At 48.3% G+C, this 9,532-nt stretch overlaps 1 long non-coding RNA gene across 1 annotated transcript; it reads right to left on the bottom strand.

Moving 5' to 3' along the window:
- Positions 1-5,774: 5,774 nt before the first annotated feature.
- LOC141085941 (uncharacterized) lies at positions 5,775-6,937 on the bottom strand. Its single transcript, XR_012232003.1, has 3 exons — positions 6,308-6,937; positions 6,157-6,222; positions 5,775-5,991 (listed from the first exon to the last, which is right to left on the bottom strand). It is a non-coding gene; the product is annotated as an uncharacterized lncRNA (long non-coding RNA).
- Positions 6,938-9,532: the final 2,595 nt, after the last annotated feature.

Genomic DNA, 9,532 nt, shown 5'->3' on the forward strand with positions numbered 1-9,532 from the left:
TACGGAGCAGAGCCGCATGCATACGAGGTTTACGGAGCGGAGCCGTGTGTGTGTACAAGGTGTATGGAGCAGAGCCGCATGTATACGAGGTTTACGGAGTGGAGCCGTGTGTGTGTACGAGATGTACGGAGCAGAGCCGCGAGTGTGTGAGGTGTACGGAGTGGAGCTGTGTGTGAGGTGTACGGAGCGGAGCCGCGTGTGTACGAGGTGTAAGGAGCAGAGCCACGTGTGTACGAAGTGTACGGAGTGGAGCCATGTGTGTACGAGATGTACGGAGCGGAGCCGTGTGTGTGTACGAGGTGTACGGAGCAGAGCCGTACGTGTGCGAGGTGCACGGAGTGGAGCCGCACGTGTACGAGGTACACGGAGCAGAGCCGCACGTATACGAGGTGTACGGAGCAGAGATGTGTATGGAGTGAAGCTGTGTGTGTGTGTGTACGGAGCGGAGCCGTGTGTGTACGGAGCGGAGCCATATGTGTGCAAGGTGTACAGAGCAGAGCAGCGCATGTGCGAGGTTTACTGAGCGGAGCCGCACGTGTATGGAGCGGAGCCGCACGTGTACGAGGTGTACGGAGCAAAGCCGCACGTGTACGAGGTGTACGGAGCAGAGTCGCAAGTGTGTGTATAGAGCAGAGCCACATGTGTATGGAACGGAGCCGTGTGTGTGCGAGGTGTATGGAGCGGATCCACATGTGTACAAGGTGTATGGAGCAAAGCCGCATGTGTACAAGGTTTACGAAGTGGAGCCATTTGTATACAAGGTTTACAGAGTGTGGCCACGTGTGTACAAGGTGTACGGAGCAGAGCCGCATGTATACGAGGTTTACGGAGTGGAGCCATGTGTGCACTGAGTGGAGGCGTGTGTGTGCGAGGTCTACAGAACAGAGCCGTGTGTGAACGAGGCATAAAAAGCGGAACCGTGTGTGTATGATGTATGCCGAGCCATACGTGTACAAGGTGTATGGTGGGGAGCATTCGTACCTCCCAGTGGGACAGTCCCGATTTTGAGAGAGATTCTGCCCCACTGCCCCGGCAGGGAGCTTACTTTTCCCGCGGACACTGGAGTACACGGCGGAGCCCCGAGGAGCACTTTAAAATTCTCACGTGACGTTCCATGGGAAGTGATGTGCTAGAAGCTGACCGGAAATGAGGTAATTTCAGGAGGAGATTGTGACGGAACCATGGAGGCACTTCAGGGAATGCTTCAGATTCATTACCGTGTCCTCCTCCAACAGCGCGGACAGCAGGATCGCCTTGGACTCGGGGATGCCGGCCATGTGAGCGGATCATGATATGTCCTGTATCGGGAGGCTCATGTGGTCACTACAGTGGGAGCCAGTCTGCTATAGTATCTTTATAGAATCTTTCTTTCACTGGCCCTGTTTCTTTATCTCTCTAATCCTTCTTTTTTTCTTTCTCTCTCTCTGTTCTTTTTCTCTCTCTGTTTCTTTCCCTCTTTCTTCTTTCCTTCTCTCTCTGTTCTTTCTTTCTTTCCCCTCTTTCTTTTTCTCTCTCTTCTTTCTTTCCCGTCTTTCTCTCTCTCTGTTCTTTCTTTCTTTCTCTCTGTTTTCTTTTTCTCTCTGTTCTTTCTTTTTTTTCCTAAGTACCAGTCAGTGTGCCCACAGTACCAGTAGAATAAGAGGGGTAGGAAACTAGGTGGCACTGGTCAAATTGAGCCTCTCATACTTTTTACTGGTGTATAATCATATGCCCTGAGTACCCCCATAAAGAGGGCCAGCCCCAGACAACAGGGTACAAACAAATCACTATTACTATCAGTCCAAGTGGACAATTATATAAGTAAAGTTAATGAAGTCCCTGTGCCAAGCAGTGCGGAGGATCAGAATACACTGAGGAGACCAGAGCAGCGGGGTTTGGGGAGAATTATATGGGGCCCATTACACTGTATGAATATATGGTGCCCATTATGCTGTATGAAGTAATATATGAGGCCCATTATACTGTATGAAGTAATATATGGAGCCCATTATACTGTATGAAGTAATATATGGAGCCCATTATACTGTATGAAGTAATATATGGGGCCCATTATACTGTATGAAGTAATATATGGGGCCCATTATGCTGTATGAAATAATATTTGGGGCCCATTATACTGGATGAAGTAATATATGGGGCCCATAATACTGTATGGAGCATTATGTGGGGATAGGGGATGACTTTCTGTTTGTTGTGGATCTGACCGCTGGGACCCCCATGATCCTAGGAAATGCAGCTTTGAAGAGCACCATGTAAATGGAGCTGTGGTCAATCATACGCACTGTGGTGCCAGTGTTTGGACACATTTTTTTTTCTATTTATCTAAATCAAAATGTCCACTATTGTACTCAGTTTTACAGGATAGATATGAAAATTTACTTTGTGTGCGGGGGGGGGGCGCATCATTTTGCTGTTCGCCTCAGACAGCAGAGAGGCTAGGTTCACCCCTGGGCGATGGAGTGTCCAGCAGCACTCGGCCTTGGGGTGGTGTAGTGGTGTCCGGCTTGGCTTGGAATGCAGGTGGCCGTGCAGTGGTATGCAGCAGAAGTCAGTAGTGAGATGAAGTGAGTCAGTGGTGGCACAGTTGGAAATGCCACCACTGACTGCTGCACGTCCTGACTCTGCTGCATAGCCTGCAAGTAAGCAGTATTGCAGGCCTGCATCACAGTCAGCTGGAGATCTGGACTAAGGTGTTCCACCATGGCCCGTTCAATTTTACTGAAAAAATGTTGCGCTGGTCTGGTAAGGTCGGCTTCCAGACGATCAAGGCGACTGTCGACAGACTGGAAGCGGTGGTCCATGTGGTTAAAACCGCTTTCCACTCTGTTGACAGCGCGTTGATGCCATTCTGAAAGACCGAGCTCAAGTGAAGGAACTCGGGCATGGCATTCCTGTCCGAGGCCCTCTGCCGCTGGCGGGAAGAGCCCGCAAAACCAGTGGCAGAGACCTGGGACAGGGGAAGACCTGACACACCAGCTTCCTGGTCTCCAGTTGTCTGTGTTGCCGACCTGCAAGCTGCTTCCTGGCTGTCGGATGGCTGGGACAGGTCCGAGGTCGTTTGATGAAGGACCGCTCCAGGACAGGTTGCAGGGTGTTGCTCCAGGTGCTGTGAAAAGAAGAAAAACATTAGTATCATGCATTTACAAGCGCCAACTGCTGTGGAATAGAAAAGCACAGAGTAAAAAACAATACAATGCAACAAAATACTTACACTCTGGTGGCAAGGACCGGTCTTAGGAACGCCAACGCCTGGTGGTATGTTTATTTTGTTCTGGTTCTTGCCGCAGCACCACTGCGACCCTGACCCTCCTGACGAACATCCCTGTTGAAGCGGTCCTTCATCGAGCGCCAACAGGTTCTGACTTTGTTCACTGTGGAAAAAAGAAATAAAACAAATTAGACAATGCACTGATGGACAAATCACTAACATCACACACACTTGTGTGCTCACGGCCAAGAGTCACTGCGGCATGGCATCACACAACAATACAATAGACAATGCACTGTTGGCCATGAAAACACAAATGTGTATGATGCTAGAAGATCTCTAGCATCACACACACCTGTGTGATCATGGCCAAAAGTCACTGCGGCATCACACAGCAATACAATAGACAATGCACTGTTGGCCATGATAACACCAGTGTGTATGATGCTAGAATATCCCTAGCATCACACACACCTGTGTGATCACGGCCAAGAGGCACTGCGGTATCACGCAGCAATACAATAGACAATGCACTGTTTTCCATGATAACACAAATGTGTATGATGCTAGGCGTAGCTAGGGTTTCGGTTGAGGGGGGGGGCAAACTTCTGAGTGGGCCCATAACTAGGTAACTGTGATTACAACTCGGTGACGCACCCTAATAGTGGATGTAGGAGATGACTGCGCTGTTACTGAAAATAATCCCTATATAAAGACCAACATGGATATTACCACAATATGGTCAGTGGTAAATACCAGTCCTACAAAACATATGTGATTACTGCACAGGTATAGTTGGTGTCTTACCGCTGACGTTCTTTCTGATGGAATCGGTCACTTTTCATGTCTTTTCCATCTGGCCCAGACCGACATGACAGCTCCTCCAGCCAGGACTTGGCTGCAGAGAATACAACGACACGTTTCACTTCTCATATTCCAGCTCCATCACCATCTATCCCCAACCTGCACAAACCCCTCATCCTGCTGATACCCCAATACTGAGCCGCTGCTGCTGTATGTGTCCCTATTACCGCACCTGATACCCCAATGCGGAGCCGCTGCTGCCGTATGTGTCCCTATTACTGCACCTGATACCCCAATGCTGAGCCACTGCTGCTGCCGTATGTGTCCCTATTATTGCACCTGATACCCCAATGCTGAGCCGCTGCTGCCGTATGTGTCCCTATTACTGCACCTGATACCGCAATACTGAGCCACTGCTGTCGTATGTGTCCCTATTACTGCACCTGATACCCCAATACTGAGCTTCTGCTGCCGTGTGTGTCCCTATTACTGCACCTGATACGCCAATACTGTGCCGCTGCTGCAGTATGTGTCCCTATTACTGCACTTGATACCCCAATACTGAGCCTCTGCTGCCGTATGTGTCCCTATTACTGCACCTGATACCCCAATGCTGAGCCGCTGCTGCCGTATGTGTCCCTATTACTGCACCTGATACCCCCTATACACACACACGGCTCTGCTCCACACCCCCTATAAACACACGGCTCTACACCTTGTACACATGAGGCTCGGTCCCGTACACCTTGTACACACGCACCGCTGCTATGTACACGCTGTGCACACGCACCTTTGCTACGTACACGCTGTGCGCACGCACCTCTGCTACGTACACACTGTACACACGCGCCTCTGCTCCCTACACCCCGTACACACACGGCTCTGCTCCATACACACTGTACACATGCGGCTCTGTTCCGTACATGCTGTACACACACGGCTCTGCTCCGCACACCCCGTACACACGCAGCTCCGCACCATACACCTCATACACATACGGCTCCAATCCGTACACATTGCACACACGGCTCCACTCCGTACACTCCGCACACATGCGGCTCTGCTCCGTACACCCCGTACACATACGGCTCTGCTCTGTACACCCCATACACACACAGCTCTGCTCTGTACACCCCGACCCGTACACACTTGGCTCCGCTCCGTACACAAACGGCTCCACTCACCCCATACACACGCGGTTCCGCTCCTCTGTACACCTCATACATGCATATCTCTGCTCCGTACACCTTCTACACACACGGCTCCGCTCTGTACACCTCATACACACACAGCTCTGCTACATCCACCCTGTAAACCCTTCCTGAGCCCACACAGAAACTTACTTCACCTCATCCAGCACCATGACAACCAGCACAGCAGAGCCCTGCAGCCGCTGAAGCCCCTGATCATGTGACCCCCCGACTCCGCCCCTCCCGTGACCTCATCACAGGTCCTGTGCGCACAGAATAGCCCAGGATGACATTGCTGGCTGTGAGTGGGGGGCGCACTGCTGGCACCGGGGCCCCCCGCCGCCTTCTCAGGGGCCCATAGCGGCTGGGCGGCAGAGTAGGGAGATCGATTCTCCCTGCTCTGCCGCAGAATCTAACTGTATGGGCATGCTGTGCACGCCGATACAGTTACAGTAGCGTAGCTCCGGTAGGCCCCCTCAGAGCTCGGGGCCCGGGGCGACCGCCCCCTCAGCCCCCCGGTAGCTACGCTACTGGATGCTAGAATATCTCTAGCATCACACACACCTGTGTGATCACGGCCAAGAGTCACTGCCGCATCACAGAGCATTGAAATACTTATGAAAATCCTTGCGGACCCTTTGACAGGCATTGTCCCAGCCATCCATCAGCGCTGCGGCCACCTCATTCCACTGCCGCCAGATCACGGCTGTCCCACAACGGGACTCGCTCCTGGACTAAATTGATGAGGGTGTCGTTGTCCAGGGCTATATCTTCGTCCCATTGTGGATCCTAGAAAAAAAAGAAAAACATTATAATCTTGGAAAGATTTGGAAATGAAAAATATAGAAAAAGATACAGAAAAGAAGAAAGACTCAACATAAAAAACAGGACAGAAAAAAAGGCGGGGGGGAAATAAAGAAACAAAATGGACAATCACAGTCAGTCTATACTTACAGGCCGTCTCCCCGCCCGCACTTGGCTTGGCTGCTCCTGCTGTTCTTCCTCCGTGGCTGATGAGGTCTGAAAAAGAACAAAAATTAATTTGCCACATGTGTACATGCAGCAGCGAATACTTACCCAAAATATAGGGCAGGAAGATACTCACTTCACGCTCTACTTGGGCCAGTTCACCCCGGGCCGGTGTGTACTCTTCTCCAGAAGATATGCTGCAATAAAAAAAAAGAAATACATTAGTACATACTAAATTTAAAAAAGGACAGGCAGACATTTGGTTAGAATACTCACATTCTTGAAGTTCCTGCTTGTCTCAAAATGACAGAATCCTCTTGTGTCGCTTGTAGGCTGTCTGTATCTGTATAGTGGTCTGCCAGTGCAAACACCTTCTTTTATCTACACTACCCCCCAAACCATGTTTCTTTGTGTAGGAGGTGGTTTAAACCAGTGTCTAGACATGCTTACTCAAAAATCGCATGCGCTCTAAATGCGACCCCATAGACTGTAATGTGATATTTTGGCGCTTTCCGTGCGCACGCAATCACATGCATTTTTTAACGAGGTTGGGTGGAACAAAAAATGCAACATGTTGCCTCTAGCATGTCTAGGCGCACACCTGGAAAAAGCGCATGCGCACAAAACCACTGATGAACGTGTGCAAGCGCTAGACCATGCGCCCGCCATGTTAAACATAGGGGCACATGGCGCATGCGACCAATAACGCACAATGCGCTGCATGCAGAAACGCTAATGTGAAACCAGCCTAAATGGTATTCTTCAATACATGCACATTGTACTGGTATATAGAGATACGTCTCTCTGTATAGCAGTACATCGATATATACTGTACCTGTAATATAGTAATCACATTTTAATACATTTTTAAATATAAACATCACAAACCATTTGCATCCTTGTAAACGTAACAACCTGTACAATACAGTAATCAGATAACAGTGTATTAACGGTGATCAGAAAATGGTGTAAAAAATGGTGATTGTTTTTTTTTTCTCCACTCTCCTAATAAAAAAGTTAAAGATAACGACATCAGGATTTTATATCTCAAACTAATAACATGTATATAAAGGTGCTTTAATGCTGAGTAAATCCTTACCTTTTTAGTAGAAATCATTTTTGCTGTGAAATCCATAAGTGAAATTATAGTGCAGTGAGGTTGGTGATAGGAGCCCCAGATACAAATCCTGCATAGGGGCCCATCACTGTCAGTGTCCACCTCTACATCAAGGAGCACGCACTCTTTGCACAGTTACTACTATACATCGTCCTTATTGCTAGGGTGAATTTATTGCCTTTTTTGTTTCACCCCCGTTTCATGTCTGCCTTTCTTATGCTGGATTTTTACTTCCCTTCCCGTTTTTAAATAGCAAAATATTATCAATAAAGATATCTGTTATATTTCATTTTGTCCCTGCATATTCTTTCTCTTTCGATTTTTGTATCCATTTAGTACATATGGGACACTTTCACGGGTGGGGGTTATAACCTCAAGTATACTATATGACTCAATGGAAGTCAGGTCAGAATCCTGTTTAGAGACTAAAAATAGAAGGTGATGGAGCCGCAGGCAGGTTCAGATGTCTTAGAGCTAGGATAAAATGTTACCTGCATAAAATAAGCAAGACTGGAATCATACACTTATTTTATTTTTTTTAGAACTAGAATTGGGCATCGGAGTTTTAGAATTCTCATCCAGTGAAAACCTACGGTGTATATTGAGATGCTGATATGAAACCATGTCAATTTATAGTGTAGATGTTACTGTGGATTTCAATCTTGTAGCTCCAGCACAACACTTTAACAATTCCACTGGGTACTTTGCAGAGACAACATAGCCTTAAAAGTGCACCAGCACTCATGTCATCTGTTCAGACTTGTTGAAACATATCTAGACACGAAACGCTGTGGTCTGTTTTACCACCCCCACTACTCTTCTCCCTGCTGTCTGAACTGACAAGATGTTTCAAAGAAGCACAACAAAGAAATTACCTTTTATACTGCTTGCGGTGAGTGCCGCTTACCTCTTCTCTGGAATAGCACTTTATCTGGTCCTATCAAGAATTATTTAGCAGAGCACCACCACAGTACCTGGATTCCACACGTGTCAGACTGCATTTGTAAGTTCTCCACCCCATTTTAATGATAGTACTGAGTCTTTTCATATCTCATGACATGCTCATAGCCTTAAAAGTGCCCTGCCCAGCCACTTCTCAATAGTTGTAATTGCACTGGCTGGGAAAGAAGAACAAAGCTTTGTGGATATGTTTTGCATATGGAATATGTTTTGCAGTTTGAATATGTAAAGAATAAGAATAGTTCATATGGGTTGTAATGTGATGTCAACGCCAGCATGCATACACAATCCTCCAGGTAGGTATGCCAACGTGCTCATCTACTCAGTTGTACTGCTCCGGTACCCACCGTAGCTGCTTCCTCCCAGGAGCTGTGCATGGTGTGCAGGTCTCCAGGCAGTGTGCTTAGGGCTTCTGAAAATGTCCCCAGCCAATAGCTGGGAGAAAGCATGGATTTAAGGTACCCTCCCCTATAGGGAGGTGCCTGAGCAACATCAGTGATTAGTGTGCACACTTGCTAATTTGTTATAAGGTCCCTGTATTCATGCTCCTTGAACCTGATCCTATCTGTCCTGTCTGAACCTGGTCCTGTCCGTCCTGCTGAATCTGTTCCTGAACCCATCTTGCCTATACCTAGTCCTGATTCTGATCCATCTATTCCATCCCCTGCTCAGTTTAGTCTGGACCAACACCTGTGATCCTGCACCTGAGTCCATCCTGTGTTCCTGAACCGGTTCTTTCTGTCCCATTTCAGTATCCACTCTGTCCTATTTACAACCTGCTCTATCTAGCCAGCCGTACAACATCCATTACATCTGTTGACCAGTTCTCGGCCGATCTGACTCTAAAAGTCCATCCCTGCTTACCTGCTGCCTTGGCGGTCAGCTGTTTCGGCTCCGGGGTCTGTCCAGAAGTGGTACCTGGCTGTTGTGAACTCATTTTCTGGTTTACCTCTGGCTTCTGGTGAGGATGGTGGAGCTGGCTGTGTTGACAGAGGAGTCGTGAGTTCTCCATCTGGGCTCCCTCTGGTGGTGACAGCAGGTAATGAAGCTGATCTAAATGGCAGAGACCTACCACCTGAGGAGGAGGACTGTAACTGGACATCAGGAGTCTCTGACTGGATTTAAGACAGCTGACTCCCTAATTTTGTGCTGGTGATTTTTTCCTGCCCTGAGGTTCTGGTTTCCAGTTCTGTTCCTGCCTTCTCAAGCTAAGTGTGCTCTGATATTTTTTCACATGAGATTTGGTCTGGTTTATTCAGTTTTTGTGGTCAGCCAGCCCCTCCT

This window comes from Dendrobates tinctorius, unplaced genomic scaffold, assembly GCF_039654945.1.
Source record: "Dendrobates tinctorius isolate UK_male_01 unplaced genomic scaffold, ASM3965494v1 ptg000001l, whole genome shotgun sequence".
NCBI lineage: Eukaryota > Metazoa > Chordata > Amphibia > Anura > Dendrobatidae > Dendrobates > Dendrobates tinctorius.